Consider the following 14,380-nt stretch of genomic DNA (forward strand, 5'->3'; position numbering starts at 1 on the left):
ATATTTCATATTTTCCATGTATTTACACATGTTTAACTAATACCACTAATACAGTGATAATATTGTACACTGGCTGGAAAGGGGCAATCAAGGGGCTAACGGTGTGCCTTAAAGTGTAATGTGTGCTGCTTTTACTTAAAGCGGAGTTCCACCCAAAAGTGGAACTTCCGCTTTAGGGAGTCCTGACCCCCCGACATGCCACATTTGGCATGTCATTTTTTGGGGGGGGGGAGCGGGTACCTTTTTTTCAGGGAGAAGAAACAGCCAGTGAGTCCCCGTTGACACTGGGGCGACCTGTGAGCGACAAAAAGGGTCCGGAGCTTCTTTGGGGTGACCCGGAGCGACCGTCATAGACTTCAATGTTATGAAGTCCGTGCCGGCCGCTCTGAGGTTGCGGCGCGCTGCTCGCACCGCGACCTCAGAGGTCGCCCCGGGAAGTCGGATCGCCCCAGTGTGAACGGGGCCCGACTGTTCTGGAGTTTTGTGTGTTTGTAAACACAGAACACTGTGCTGTGATTGGGCACAACTAATTAGCAGGTTTCAGCCAAAAATCATTGGCTGAACCCTGCTGCCAAACACAGCATGGGTCATAAGGGGGCACACACATGTGCACAGCCGAACCAGGAACACCACCACAACATACGGGTACGTCGCGGTGCCTGGCTGTGTCACCCACTTGCAGTACATCTATTAAAGAGAATACAGAATGGTACTGCATACATAGTTTTCATTATAATGCTTGCAACGTAAAGATGTTTTTTTTTTTAATGTCAAGTATGAAGTTTAGTATAAGAATATTCTGCATGCTCATTCTTAGGCAACAGGTGGAACTGTAGGCTTCCTTAGAAACTTACCAGATTCCCTTTATCCTTTTGTAAAAAGCCTCCAATTTACAGAGCTGAATAGTTGATATTTACAAGGAAATGAGTAAAGACCGACTTCTCCCTCCAGCTGTTTCCAGTGGACTACACCTGATCCTACATATGCAAAGGCCAAAGATGACTGTCCCCTGTACATATACTTACAGACTACAATGAAGGAAATGAATTGAAAGTCACAACCACTGTGCTACGCAAATTCTATGAAAATGGATGTAATAAGCCAGTATGGCTGTCCCATATACATTATAACTACAAAGATGGGAAAGTACTGAAAGACACATCCATTGTGCCGCTCTACTAAGCAGAACATGCATACCATGTACATACATAATTACAGATTAAGCAAGGAAGGAAAGTTTTAGAGGATAATCACACACACTGATAACATTGTCATTAGTCAGATGAGTTTTTTTTTTTTTAGCACACTGATAAGAGAACAGAATTACAAAGAGATGAGATCATCACTATGCTACTTTTTTTTTTTTTAACTGTCCATTCACAAGCTGGGGGGCCAAGACCTGGAAGTGTACCTGTACTACAGAGAGAAAACCAGGTCTCTTACCCACCCAGCCAGAGTTGTGCTGTGTAAATCTCAGGACTGGATGAACAGAATTACAAGTCCTAGGTATGTAAACGGCTCCCATTTACGTATTTCAGCGGCGTTATTTAGTTGTTGGCCCCTAGAGTTCCACTTTAAGATTTATATAAAAAAAAAATAATATTAATAAAGATGGATTTTACGCAAGTCATACTCCCCTTTCCAGTCCCTGAACAGCGTGGAGGAACATATGAAACGCTGCAATTTAGAAGTCCCTTCTGACATGCTCTGAGGTCACCCTGCTCGGCGGAACGCCCTTAAGTTTACAAAGGATCGACAAATTAAGAGAACAGTGAGCATTTTCATAATATGCCATCGCCAGCTTCCAAGTCTGCATAGTTTGGCTGTCTGGCGCTATTTATAGGCGTTCGATGAAAGAAGGGTCTTGTGTGTTTATGCAGAGAGGAAAAACATGTTGGCGATTAGACGTAAAAACGTGATACAAACGTGAGCCTTAAAAAGGAAATCTGCGAAGATGATTTTCTCCAGGAAAAAAAAAAAAAATTCCCTGGAGTCGGCTTATTACTTCAAGCACTGAGTACATGAAAAGTCTCAGCAAACACACTGCTTGTAAATGGTAAGTTTCCCTATAGCTTAAATCCTAAAGGGTAACTCCACACACCCATAAAATCAATCTGTGAACTGCTATGCTTGGTGCTACAGTCTCCTAAAAGCTCTAGAGCAAGCCACTTGCATACATAGGGCAGAAGTACACATCTCAAGAGACATAGGGTCAACCTCCTATCAGACTTAAAATACTAGCTGCTTGGCTGTTAAGCTAACATGCTTACCTATGTATCCAAGTACAGTATATGGTGATGTCATTAGTGCTCTCTGCACCATTATATAAGGAGCACAGGGCCCTATAGCAAGAGCCCCTCAGGAGGCAGACTCACAACACACTGCACTCACAGTATGGCCTCTGTCTTCTAGGCTGAGTGACGCTGGGTGTCATTCAACCTGGATGACTGAAGACATCTTGTGGAGTCCAGACTGAAGGCAAGTATTGCAAACTGAACTGCTTTTATTTTATTTTTTTATTTAAAACAGGCTGGGGAACATTTTTAAAGCAAATGTTGGGCTTTTGGCAAACAAACAGATTTAAATCCCCCTATACCCCCATGGCCCCTTTGTTGGGCAATCCAATGTTCACTCCATGTCTCAGCCCTTCTACATTTGGTGCATGAAGAATTGTTTTCTTTGTCTCACAGATCTATGCGACCATAGAAGAATGCGGTCAAAAAGCTCATTAAAGGAGAAGTACCTCCTCCCCACCTGGGAGCTTTTCATATATTCCCAAATAACACATTTTCTGAATACTAATAAACGCACTAGTGACAGACTTCCTCGACCCGAAGTAATACCTGTGTAGGAAAAATGGGACAAACACATTGGTCACAGAGCTAGGATTTAAAATATACGATATGAAGGGTCTACTAAAGTTACTTTACAAGGTACCATGGGTACAGGAGTTGGAGGAAGAGTAAAGCCCCGTACACACGTACCGAATGTCGGCCGTCTTTTGTCCGGTGCTGTCCTGTCGGCTGAAAAGTGCTAAAGACTGCACACGAATTTTGTCGGCCAACAACAGCCGACTGCAGAAGTGATGTCATGTGATGGTTAACTTTCCATGTGTTTTTTCTTCTCTGAGCATGCTTAGTCTTGCTAATCTGCTGTTTGTCAGCCGTTCTGGTGACGGCCAACAAATATTTTAAAGTCTGCACGACAGATTCTGTTCGGCCGAAAATGCGCTGTCAGCTGTCGGAAGCATCATACTAACAAGCCGACAATCGGCCGATCGTTCGGCGGCCGAATATTTACGGCCAACAATCGCTACGTTTGTACGGGCCTTTAGAAGCAGCGGAGTGGGGGAAACTGGCCCAATTCAATTCTAAATCATACATTAATACCTCCCTGATCGAGGTGAACCATAAAAGTTTTCCTGCAATGGTATCTGGTTCCAGTCAGATTGGCGATCTCTGTCCAGGGGATTCTTCCAGATGTTTTCGTGGCTGTGGTCAGGAGGGAACAGTCCTCCACACTTGGTGGACAAGCAGCAAAGTAAGACGGTTCTGGATCCTTACATATATTTTATCTACTCACCCAAGTGAATCGATCCAAGACTCCACACAGCAGGACCTCTTGGGGAAGCCGGTGGAGGGGATTTTGGGATGTGAGATACCTAATGGCGTTCATATTCACAGCAGCTAGGATATCCATTGCACGATCCTGGAGATCACCTATGATTCCCTTTGAACTATTAAAGGCAAAATTAACTTGGATCATGATAAATTAACTTGGATCATGATCAATGAACGTTTGGTGGCTATCATTTGGGATAAGCAGACCTACTTCAAGAAAACATGGAATCCCTGAATATCTTTCAGAACCCTTCTTACTGCATAACAGGGTGTATGCCTGGTAATCGGTCTTCCGTACCTTTTTCTAGTCTTTTCTCACCTTTCTCTCCACTGGATTTTTTATTTATCCTTTATTCTTCTCCATAAGCTGGTTTATGTTCCAAGTCATTGTTGTTTCATTGTGACCTCGGTATTAGATAAAATGTTGTACTTGCAGAAGTCCATGCAATCGATCAGGTTACTGTTCCTTACCTGATTTCAGTTGAACAAATATTGATCCGTCATTACTTGGATCTTCTATTTTTTGTATTTGTTGCTTTTTTTTTGGGTGATGGCACTTATGCATCTCATGTATAATGTTAAGATTATCTGTCACCAATGGCTTTGCTACCTGACTAATAAACTGGTGGATACCCATAGGTTTGAGAGTTATTGAGCTGTTAAACTTTCATTCTTCCAGTCTGTATCCAGTACTATGTACTAAGCTGGACCAAGAATGGTTACTGTGCTGTATTATATTCTTATGTTCTTAATAAAAACCTCAAAAATCATTGCAAAAGAATGTTGGGCTTTAAAAGTGATCTAGTCACACTGACCTATTCATAATCCAGGCAAAGCGACAAACCCCCTCACCTTTCCACACACTTATACTAACTTTACCTGCCCTCCATGGATGGTGCTAAACTTTTAGGGTTAAAGATGTGACCTGTTCCCTCACATAATGTTCAGGAATGTTGATTGGCTGCCCAAAAACCACTGAATGATATGTGGGGTCTGTGACAGAGAAACAAACATTATACAAGTGTGGCGAAGGCAAGCATGAATGGGTCAGGATATGGTCTTTAAAATGGCTCGGTCACTTTTCCCTAAGGCCAAGTTCAGATTTATGCATGTGCAGTTATGCATTTTTGAGGCCCATCTCCCAGGACGTTGTACATTTATCTGTGCGTTTTTCATGCATTCCTAATGCATTTTTGGGATGCGTTAATGTTGCTAGGAGGAGGTGTCTGTTGTCATGCAGGAAAATGCATCAAAAATGCATGTTTTTGATGTATTTTCAATGCAATTTAATAGAAGTATATGGAGCCAAAAAGGCATCGTGCTGCTCATAAAAATGTCTCTGCACCTTTCCAAAAACACTAGTGGAACTTTCATAGATGTGAAGGTGACCCATAGGAACTAATGGTAAATGGACTATAGTGCGTTTCTGCAAATTCGCTGCAAAATGCATAAGTGTGAACCTAGCCCTAATAGGCAAACTGACAGTTTCCATTAAGTCAGGGAAAAGTCAGAAGCCCTAGTCTACATAATTGCTCTAGGTCGGAACCTCAAAGTATTGAAGCCAGGCATCTAGCATTTTCAGGTAGAGAAGCCATGAAGGGTAACCTTCAATGTTTCTCATTTTCTGCACCTGGCAGCACTGTTTCAATATTAAATGGAGCTGGAGTATGTTGCCTTTGTGACTGAGAATTTCTTGGCTGTCGGTTTTGCTCAGGAATGGTTTTCACATGAAACTTCACAACTAAGGAATCAGCAGTAGGTCCGGTAGGTTAGGTATCATCCTTTGGCTATAGTTTGGCAGGATTAATAGCTTGGCTTGTCCTGCTGCACAACGATCATCATTAATGGAGCAGGACTCTGGCTGCTTTGCAGCATTTCAAGTGATGCAATAGAGTAGACAATAAGGTGACATCACCTAGAAAGAGGAACAAAGTCCAGCAGAGGAACTGCATTAGCAGCTATATAAATGACCAAGCTCCTGTTAACCCATGAATGACTACAGCTGTCCTACGATCACATATTGGTTGTCAGAAAGTGAACATTTCCTGGGTTGGAGATTGCAGGGAGGCCAATCTCCAGGAAGCTGCCTCTAGGTGGATGAAGCAGGGATTTCAGTAGCACTCACCAGCATCCAGAATTCCGCCTCAAGCCTCTCGCTAATTGTGATGTAATGCATGTTCTAGAATTACAAATTGCAGCTTTTCATGCTCACCACTGATGCATCAAGGGAGCTCTCTAGGATGGTGATGTCAGAGCCTGTCTTAATCCCTAAGGATGAAAGACATTACTCATATCTATAGCTGCCCAGGGGACATAAGGATGCAAAATAACGGAATTTTTGTAAAATCTTACCTGTAAAATTCCTTTCTCTGAGTCCTCCGACAGTCGCCGCCTCTTCATATTCGTCACATATGGGGTATTAGACTTTGCTCCGAAGGAGTAGCTAGGCAACAGAATATGTTAACAATAAAGCTTTAACATATCCCACCCTCAAGGGGTGGTCCCCTCAGTCTATACCCTCCTACTTCCTGCAACCATATCTCAGTTTTAGTGGAATAGCAGTAGAGTATACATTCAAACCCCAAAAGAGGGGCGGGGGCGGCGACTGTCGGAGGACTCAGAGAAAGGAATTTTACAGGTAAGATTTTACAAAAATTCCGTTTTCTCTTACGTCCTCCGACAGTCGCCGCCTCTTCATATTCGTCACATATGGGGACGTCCCAAAGCAGTGCAAACATGAGGGGTGGGAAACGCATCCGCGCCGAAAGGCAACGCAGTCTCCACATCAAAGAAAGGAACCTTACCAAAGGAAGGAAACCAGCTGGGCAACAGCAAAAATAAGTGCTCAACAGGAGCAACAACCCAGGAAAAGACAAAAAAACCCAGGGGATACAAAAAACTATCCCAACAGCCAGGAGTCCCCAACAAGGGACCCTAGGGAACAGCCGCACTAAGAACCTTGCGGCCAAAGGAAGCATCCGCCGATGCCTGAACATCTACTTTGTAGAATTTTGTGAAAGTGTGCACGGTCGACCAAGTCGCCGCCTTACACACCTGGGCTACAGAAGCCCCATGACGGCAGGCCCAAGACGTACTCAGAGATCTAGTAGAGTGCGCCTTCACAGGCACAGGGGGAACCTTCCCCTGCAAGGCATAGGCCTGTTCAATGGTCTGCCTGATCCATTTGGCGATGGTAGAGGCCGAAGCCGCCATGCCCTTCCGAGGACCCTCTGGAAGAACAAACAAGGAGTCCGTCTTACGAAAAGACTCAGTCGATTTAAGGTAAACCCTTATCGCCCGAACAACATCCAGAGAGTGCAATCTCACTTCCTTTGGATGTTTAGGCTTCGTGCACAACGAAGGCAAAACAATATCCTCGTTAAGATGGAATTCCGAAACTCGTTTCGGCAGAAAAGAAGGATTAGGTCGCAAGACCACCTTATCCAAATGAACAACCAGGTACGGAGACTTGCAGGACAAAGCCGCCAGTTCCGACACTCTGCGAGCCGAAGTGATCGCCACCAAAAAGGCGACCTTTTTGGACAACATAGACAACGAGATCTCCCTGATCTGTTCAAAAGGAGCACGTTGTAACACAGATAGAACGAGATTCAAGTCCCAAGGGGGCAAAGGATCCCTCCTAGGAGGAACCAGATGCCGCACACCCTGAATAAAGGTGCCAACCAAGGAGTTGGAAGCCACGGGACGTTGAAACAGAACGGCCAGCGCAGACACCTGACCCTTTATCGTAGCCAGCGCCAAACGCTGATCGACACCCGTCTGAAGGAAAGACAGCACACGGGAAACCGAGTACGTGCGGGGTGAAAACCCCCTGGACTCACACCAGGCAAAATAGGCCTTCCAAGTACGGTAATAAACCTTCCCCGAGGAAGACTTCCTCGCGTTGATCAAAGTATGAACTACCTCTGGAGAGAGACCCCTCTCCTTCAGGACCTCGGTCTCAACAGCCAGGCCGTCAAAGCCAGCGACTGTAAAGCAGGATGGTAAATCGGTCCTTGAGACAGTAGATCGTCTCGAAGAGGCAGACGCCAAGGGGCGTCGACCGCCAGATTCACGAGGTCTGCGTACCAGGACCGGCGAGGCCAGTCCGGTGCCACAAGAATCACCGTGCTGCGTTCCGAGTGTAACCTGCGAAGGAACCTGGACAGCAACTGAATCGGTGGAAACGCGTACATCAGCCTGTACTGATGCCACGGGGCCACTAACGCGTCCTACGCGTCTGCCCGAGGGTCGCGCGTCCTTGCCACGAACCTCTTCACCTTGTAGTTGAGGCGAGACGCGAACAGGTCCACATCTGGAAGACCCCACTTCGCGCACAACATCTGGAAGACAGCCGGGTGGAGAGACCATTCCCCCTGATCCAGGGTCTGGCGACTCAGATAGTCCGCCTGCCAGTTCTCCACTCCCGGAATGTGAACCGCTGTTATCGCCGGGACATGAGTCTCGGCCCAAGATAGAATGTCAGCCACTTCTCGAGCCGCTCGGGCACTCCTGGTGCCCCCTTGGTGGTTGATGTAGGCCACCGCCGTGGCATTGTCCGTCTGCACCCGAACCGGGCAGCCCTGCAGCCGGTCCGTCCAGCGATGAAGACAGAGCCTTATCGCACGCAATTCCAGAATGTTGATCGGGAGGGAAGACTCCCCCTCCGACCAGGTCCCCTGGGCGGACAGAACGCCCAGAACACCACCCCAGCCCGACAGGCTGGCATCCGTGGTGATTACCGTCCACGAGATCGGACGAAACGACTTGCCCCCGGACACCAACGGGGACTGGAGCCACCACAGAAGGTTTTCCCTGGTGCGATGACTCAACGAGATCTGAAGATCCAGAGATTGAGGTCGCCCGTCCCACCTGGACAGGATCTCCGCTTGGAGACCCCGCGTGTGAAACTGCGCGAAAGGAATCGCCTCGAAGGCCGAGACCATCAATCCCAGACATCTCATACACGTCCGCAGAGACGAGTGTGGAACGTCCCTGAGGGACCTGACTTCCTCCTGAAGAGTCCTGAGTTTGTCTTCCGGCAGGAAGACCTTCGCCTGCACCGAGTCCAGTATCATTCCCAGATAGGGGAGACGAACCGACGGACTCAGTGTCGACTTTGGAACATTTATCGTCCAACCAAACTCCTGCAGAGTTTGCATTGTGACAGACAGGTCCTCCTCCAGACCCTGTCTGGTCGCAGACCGAACCAGAATGTCGTCCAGATACCCCAGGACAGAAATGCCCTGGGCCCTCAATAATGCCAGAACCGGTGCAAGCACCTTGGTGAAGACCCGCGGAGCCGAGGCGAGACCAAAGGGCAACGCCACGAACTGGTAGTGATCCTCCGCAATGGCAAATCGAAGGTATCTCTGATGACCCTCGAATATGGGGATGTGAAGGTACGCATCCTTCAAATCGATGGAGGCCATGAATTCCCCCGGAACGAGGGCAGCCACCACCGAGCGCAGGGATTCCATGCGGAACTTGCGAACCCGCACAGAGCGGTTCAGAGCCTTCAAGTCCAGAATCGGACGAACCTTGCCTTCCTTCCTGGGCACGGTGAACAGATTGGAATAAAACCCCCGAAATCTGTCCCGATGAGGCACCGGAACCACCACTCCCTGAGCCCTCAGGTCCCGCACCGCCAGGTGCAGATCCCGCAGGCGCTCTGGAGACAGTTGAAGATTTGAGGGAAAAAATCTGCTCTCCGGCCGAGAGAGAAACTCGATCTTGTAACCAGATCGAACGATTTCCAGAACCCATCTGTCCCGCACAGGGCTGAAGAAAACCGAGCAAGCGTCCCCCCACCCCAAAACTGGGTGAGGGCGCCCCTTCAGGCCGAACTGTTATGGGCTGCAGGTCCGGATTGGCCGGACTTCTGTTTCCCAGACCAGGGCTTCTTCTGAGAGCCTTGGCCTTTGAACGGTTTGCCCTTGTAGTGCGGCCGAAAGGCACGAAAGGACCCCTGAGGGGGCCGAAAATTAGCATGCTTCTTCCCAGAAGCCCCCTTAGCCTTGGGGAAATGGGGCAAGAGAGTGCTCTTACCCCCGGTGATCCCCTTAATCAACACATCCAGGGACTCCCCAAAAAGGCGAGACCCATCATAAGGCAGATTGGCTAAGGTCTTACGTGAAGATTGGTCCACCGACCAACATTTCAACCAAACCAGGCGGCGAGACAACACCGCCACGCTGTGCACACATGCAGCCAACGGAATCAGGTCCAGGTCCGCATCACACAGACACATGACACCCTGGTGGATCTGATCCACCATATCCAGGGTCGCCGCCGAGGCCGAATCGGCCACTAGGACGCGCCTAAGCATCTGCGTCCAACTTGCGATCGCCTGGGCCGCCATGAGAGAAGCAAACAGAGCCTTAAGCATAGAACCCATAACAGAATAAGTATGACGGGCAAGAGACTCCAGTCTCCTATCCGTGGCATCACGGAAAACAGGGGAACCCTCTGCAGGAATCGCAGTGGCTTTGTTCAAAACCGCAATTGCATGATCCACTGGCGGAGGCACACACCACCGTTCATCAGTGGCAGGCGAGAAAGGATAACGCAGCTTGAATTTACTTGGTACCGCAAAAGGCTTGCGCAGATCGCGCCATTGATCCTTAACAGCGCGCTGAAAATCAGCATTGCAGGGAAAAACCTGCGGCGTCCTGCGTTTCCTCTGCGTCCCATAAGCCGCCAAGGCAGCGGGGGGACACACTTCGTCCTGCAAACGTAGCGTCTGCTTAATGGAAGCAATCAACTCATCCATGATTGCAAGCTCTTCAGGCGAGCCAGGGGGAGAATTATCAACCCCCTCAACTTCAGCCTCTACCTCAGACCCCACTAGATCAAGAGAGGAGCGGGACCCCGATAAGGAGGTCCCTGCCAGAACAGCCCCATCACCTTCACCCTCAGAATCAGAGGACAGAGCAACTCTGGGCCGTTTAGTAGATTGAGCAGCCACCAGCATTTGCACCTGGGCAGCAAGGCCAGCCACAATAGCGGCTAAATCCCCCCCTGGGGGGGAAACAGCGGTCCCCTGGCTTTCCACCAATACTGTAGGAAACTTGCCCTCCTGAGAATCCATTGCCCCTTTAATGCCAGACAACCAAGGGTTAACTGCCCCCTTTTAGCAAGCGCGGCAAGCGCAGCCCACCGCACCACACTCAGGCACAATGAGACCCCCACAGGGAATATACAAACTGAATACAGGCAATGGATAGCAAGAACAGAAGGATAAAACCTGAGGAGACCCCGCTGCTGCCTCGATCGGTGTTCCTGGAAAGAGGAAGTGATGCTGCCAGGGCGCTCTATGTAAGCCTATGGAGGCTACAAGAAAATGGCCGCCGTGCATGTAAACCATGCGGCCGGAGCGGGCGCCGGTAAAATGGCGTCGTTTGGCGCCGAAAACGCCGCTCCACAGTGCATAAAAACACACACATTACATCCCAATATAAGGATACATGTTAGATCGCCGCAGCGATCGCTGTATATGCCCAAACATGCCAAGAAAAAACATGCCCCACAGCACACAGCTTCTCACACTGCCCAGCCTGACACACACAGTGTCATACAGCTCCCCCCCCCCCTTGCAGCCCACAGCATGCAGCCGAGAGATAGGGAGACAAGCAGTGTGATTAAAGGCAGGTTACACAGTCCCAGACTGAGACCCCCCCAGACAGACAGGTCCCCACATAAATACACTTACCTCACATGGCGTGGGGAACCCGCACAGGCGAAAAACCCGCTGCACATGAGGCAGGGAGAGTCGCAATTCAAGACGCACACAATGGAGGTTAAGAAACCGCACAGCGTCCGGTGAGGTAGCCACCTCACCAATCATCCCTGCACCGAACAGGGATGGGTCGTTCACTGTGCCAGGAGCGTTACCTGGCTGAACGCTCGATGGCAGACTGGGAAGCCACTGACCCACGACCTGCGACCAGGGGGATCAGCCCGAGACCCAGTCCGCATGATCCTCTTCGTCCGAAGAACTAACTAATGCTGACAAAAATAACAGCTAAGTAAAGATAGAGAGAAAACTCAAACAAAATATTAAAAAGAAGAAAGAGTCTGGGACAGAAAGTCCCAGCACAGAGAGAGCCAGCCACTCCTGACAAGCTAGACATTAAAACTGAGATATGGTTGCAGGAAGTAGGAGGGTATTGACTGAGGGGACCACCCCTTGAGGGTGGGATATGTTAAAGCTTTATTGTTAACATATTCTGTTGCCTAGCTACTCCTTCGGAGCAAAGTCTAATACCCCATATGTGACGAATATGAAGAGGCGGCGACTGTCGGAGGACGTAAGAGAAACTAGGGTTTCAATTCAAGGCAGGGAACGGTACACTAGCTCTAATCTTCTGAACTCTGATATCTACCTAAATAAAAAATCACAATTTAAACTTGGAGTGCATTATCTCAAAAAAATAATAATTTATATATATATATATATATATATATATATATATATATATATATATATATATATATATATATATATATATATATATATATATATATATACACACACACACACACACACACACATTTTTCAATACATTCAATATAAATACATTGATCTGTATTTATTTTAGCCTCCTGTAATGTCCTACAGCCATACTAAGAATGAGGTAGAAAAGGACAGCACTGTAAGACAGACAGAAGACGGTGTGTTAGTGTGGTCTTGAAATCAATCCCCATGTCCCTGTAGACCTACTTAGATCTTAGGCTAGCATTTTACTTCTGTCAAAGTCAATATTAAGCCCCACCCCTATCAAATCCCAGTGTACAGTACAGTACAGACCCTGGCATTGAAATGAGTGACCAAGAAGGGGCTCAAAGTGGACCTGTGCTTTGCCCATCCAAAAAGGGGGTGTTCCCTTTTATGCTCCACCATTTTCAATTTCTTTTTTTTTTTTGGGGGGGGGGGGGGGTTGCTACAGCGGATCCATCCAAAAGTCTCCCTTCCACCGGAAACCTTCTAGGACACCTCACAATTCCCAATAGGCTGCGGGATCATTCACAAAGTGCAGCGCAGCTAGCACATGCACAGTGAAGCCACAAGAAGACACAGCAAGCTGCCAACATGACACATGCCGGCACCAGGGACATGAAGACCGGCAGCAAAGAACCAGTTTAGGTGAGGACTGCACTGGACCCCTGGACAGGTATATTAAAAACCAGCAGCTACAGTATTTGGAGCTTTTGACTTATTTTTTTTCAAACGGAGCAAATAACTAGTTTAAGTGCTTCCAACCAGCACATATGGTACATATTTTGCCACTAACCCCGTGTTAGCTACGAGCTGCTGCAATCTTACTTACAAAAGGGCTTTGGATCCTCCAGGTGACCATGCTGATTATCCCAGTATTGTCAGTTGTCATGTGTGGTATTTCCCTTAGGTCCTGGGGCTGAACAGAGCAACTGGGAATTTTTCTTTAATATCAACTTATGCAGTAGTCAAGATCCAATGTGGTATGGCCAGGGTCTAGAATTCAAGGAGCTGACTTCACATGCACAGAGAGATCGGTTTGAGGAGCAATTCAACATGTCTGCACTTCAGCACTAGTATAACCCATTACCTCAAAATGTTTTAGGCCAATAACAGGCAGGCAGCTGCATACTACCTGAGCTACAGATACTCTTCTGACTCATCCAACAAGACACAGCAATCAGTAAAGCATATGAGCGCTATAAGATGGCGAAGTCAATGTTTCTTCTATCATTATGGACCATAGACATTAGTTCAGATTTATGGCTGCCCAGGGGACACAAGGATGCAAAATGCTAATGCTTTGGGTCAACCAAGGAACAGTATGCTAGCTTTCTTCATGAACTCTGGGCAAATATTAGGAGATTACCATGTTATGCTCTTCTATATAATCTTAAGTGTATTAAGTATTCAAGGGTTACTAAACCCACAACAGTAAAATCAGTCTTTATATGCAGTAAACCATGTTGTTATGCTCACTGTGGAACCTAAGGGGTTAATCCTCTGCAATTTGTAAAAAGGCTGTTTATTCTGTCTTCTCTGTCCCTCCCCTTATTCCACTGTCCCCATTACATCTGATAGAACAGAGTCTGGGGGGACAAGCTGCACATGCTCAGTTTGGTGTGTATTGCTATAGAGTTTTTTCTCCTTTTTTCTTGGGAGGGTGCATGTGATTAGCACAGGGCCAATCAACACTGTCCAGACAGAGGGTCAGGGGTCCTGCATAGGACAGCCAGAGCAGAATGAAAATTACTCCCACAAGCTTTAACCAGACACTGATAGAAGTCACAAGGCTGCTACATACTGCTGATGAAAAAAAGGTATTTAGCAGTTATATTTACTAAAATAATTGCATTTTTCATGTTCATTGTACTGTGGGAGACCTGATATAGTAAATGCAGGGGCCTGGATTTAGTTACACCAAGTGTCATGTGCTCCTGAACAATTCTTGTCCTTGATAGAGGATCCGAAGGGTTTTAATAAGCTATAATAGCAATTAAAATTACTTTTTTTCACCAATATTTTCTATGAATTTACAATAATTCCAAGATAAGAGAAGGATTTTACCTGTATGAATTTATATACCAATACCTTGCGAGGTTTAAGGTTTTTAGCCATTGCCACACCTTTAAAATACACCCATGCACTCCTGATTGACCAAAAAAGGGGGAAGGTACCATTTGGCAGGTTGCCATGAGTTACAGGACTTTCTGCACTGCTCATTATTATAAAAAAAAAAAAAAAAGGAAGGTCCACACAAAAA

Source organism: Pelophylax lessonae (genome assembly GCF_965119305.1).
Source record: "Pelophylax lessonae genome assembly, chromosome: 4".
In the NCBI taxonomy this organism is placed as follows: Eukaryota; Metazoa; Chordata; class Amphibia; order Anura; family Ranidae; genus Pelophylax; species Pelophylax lessonae.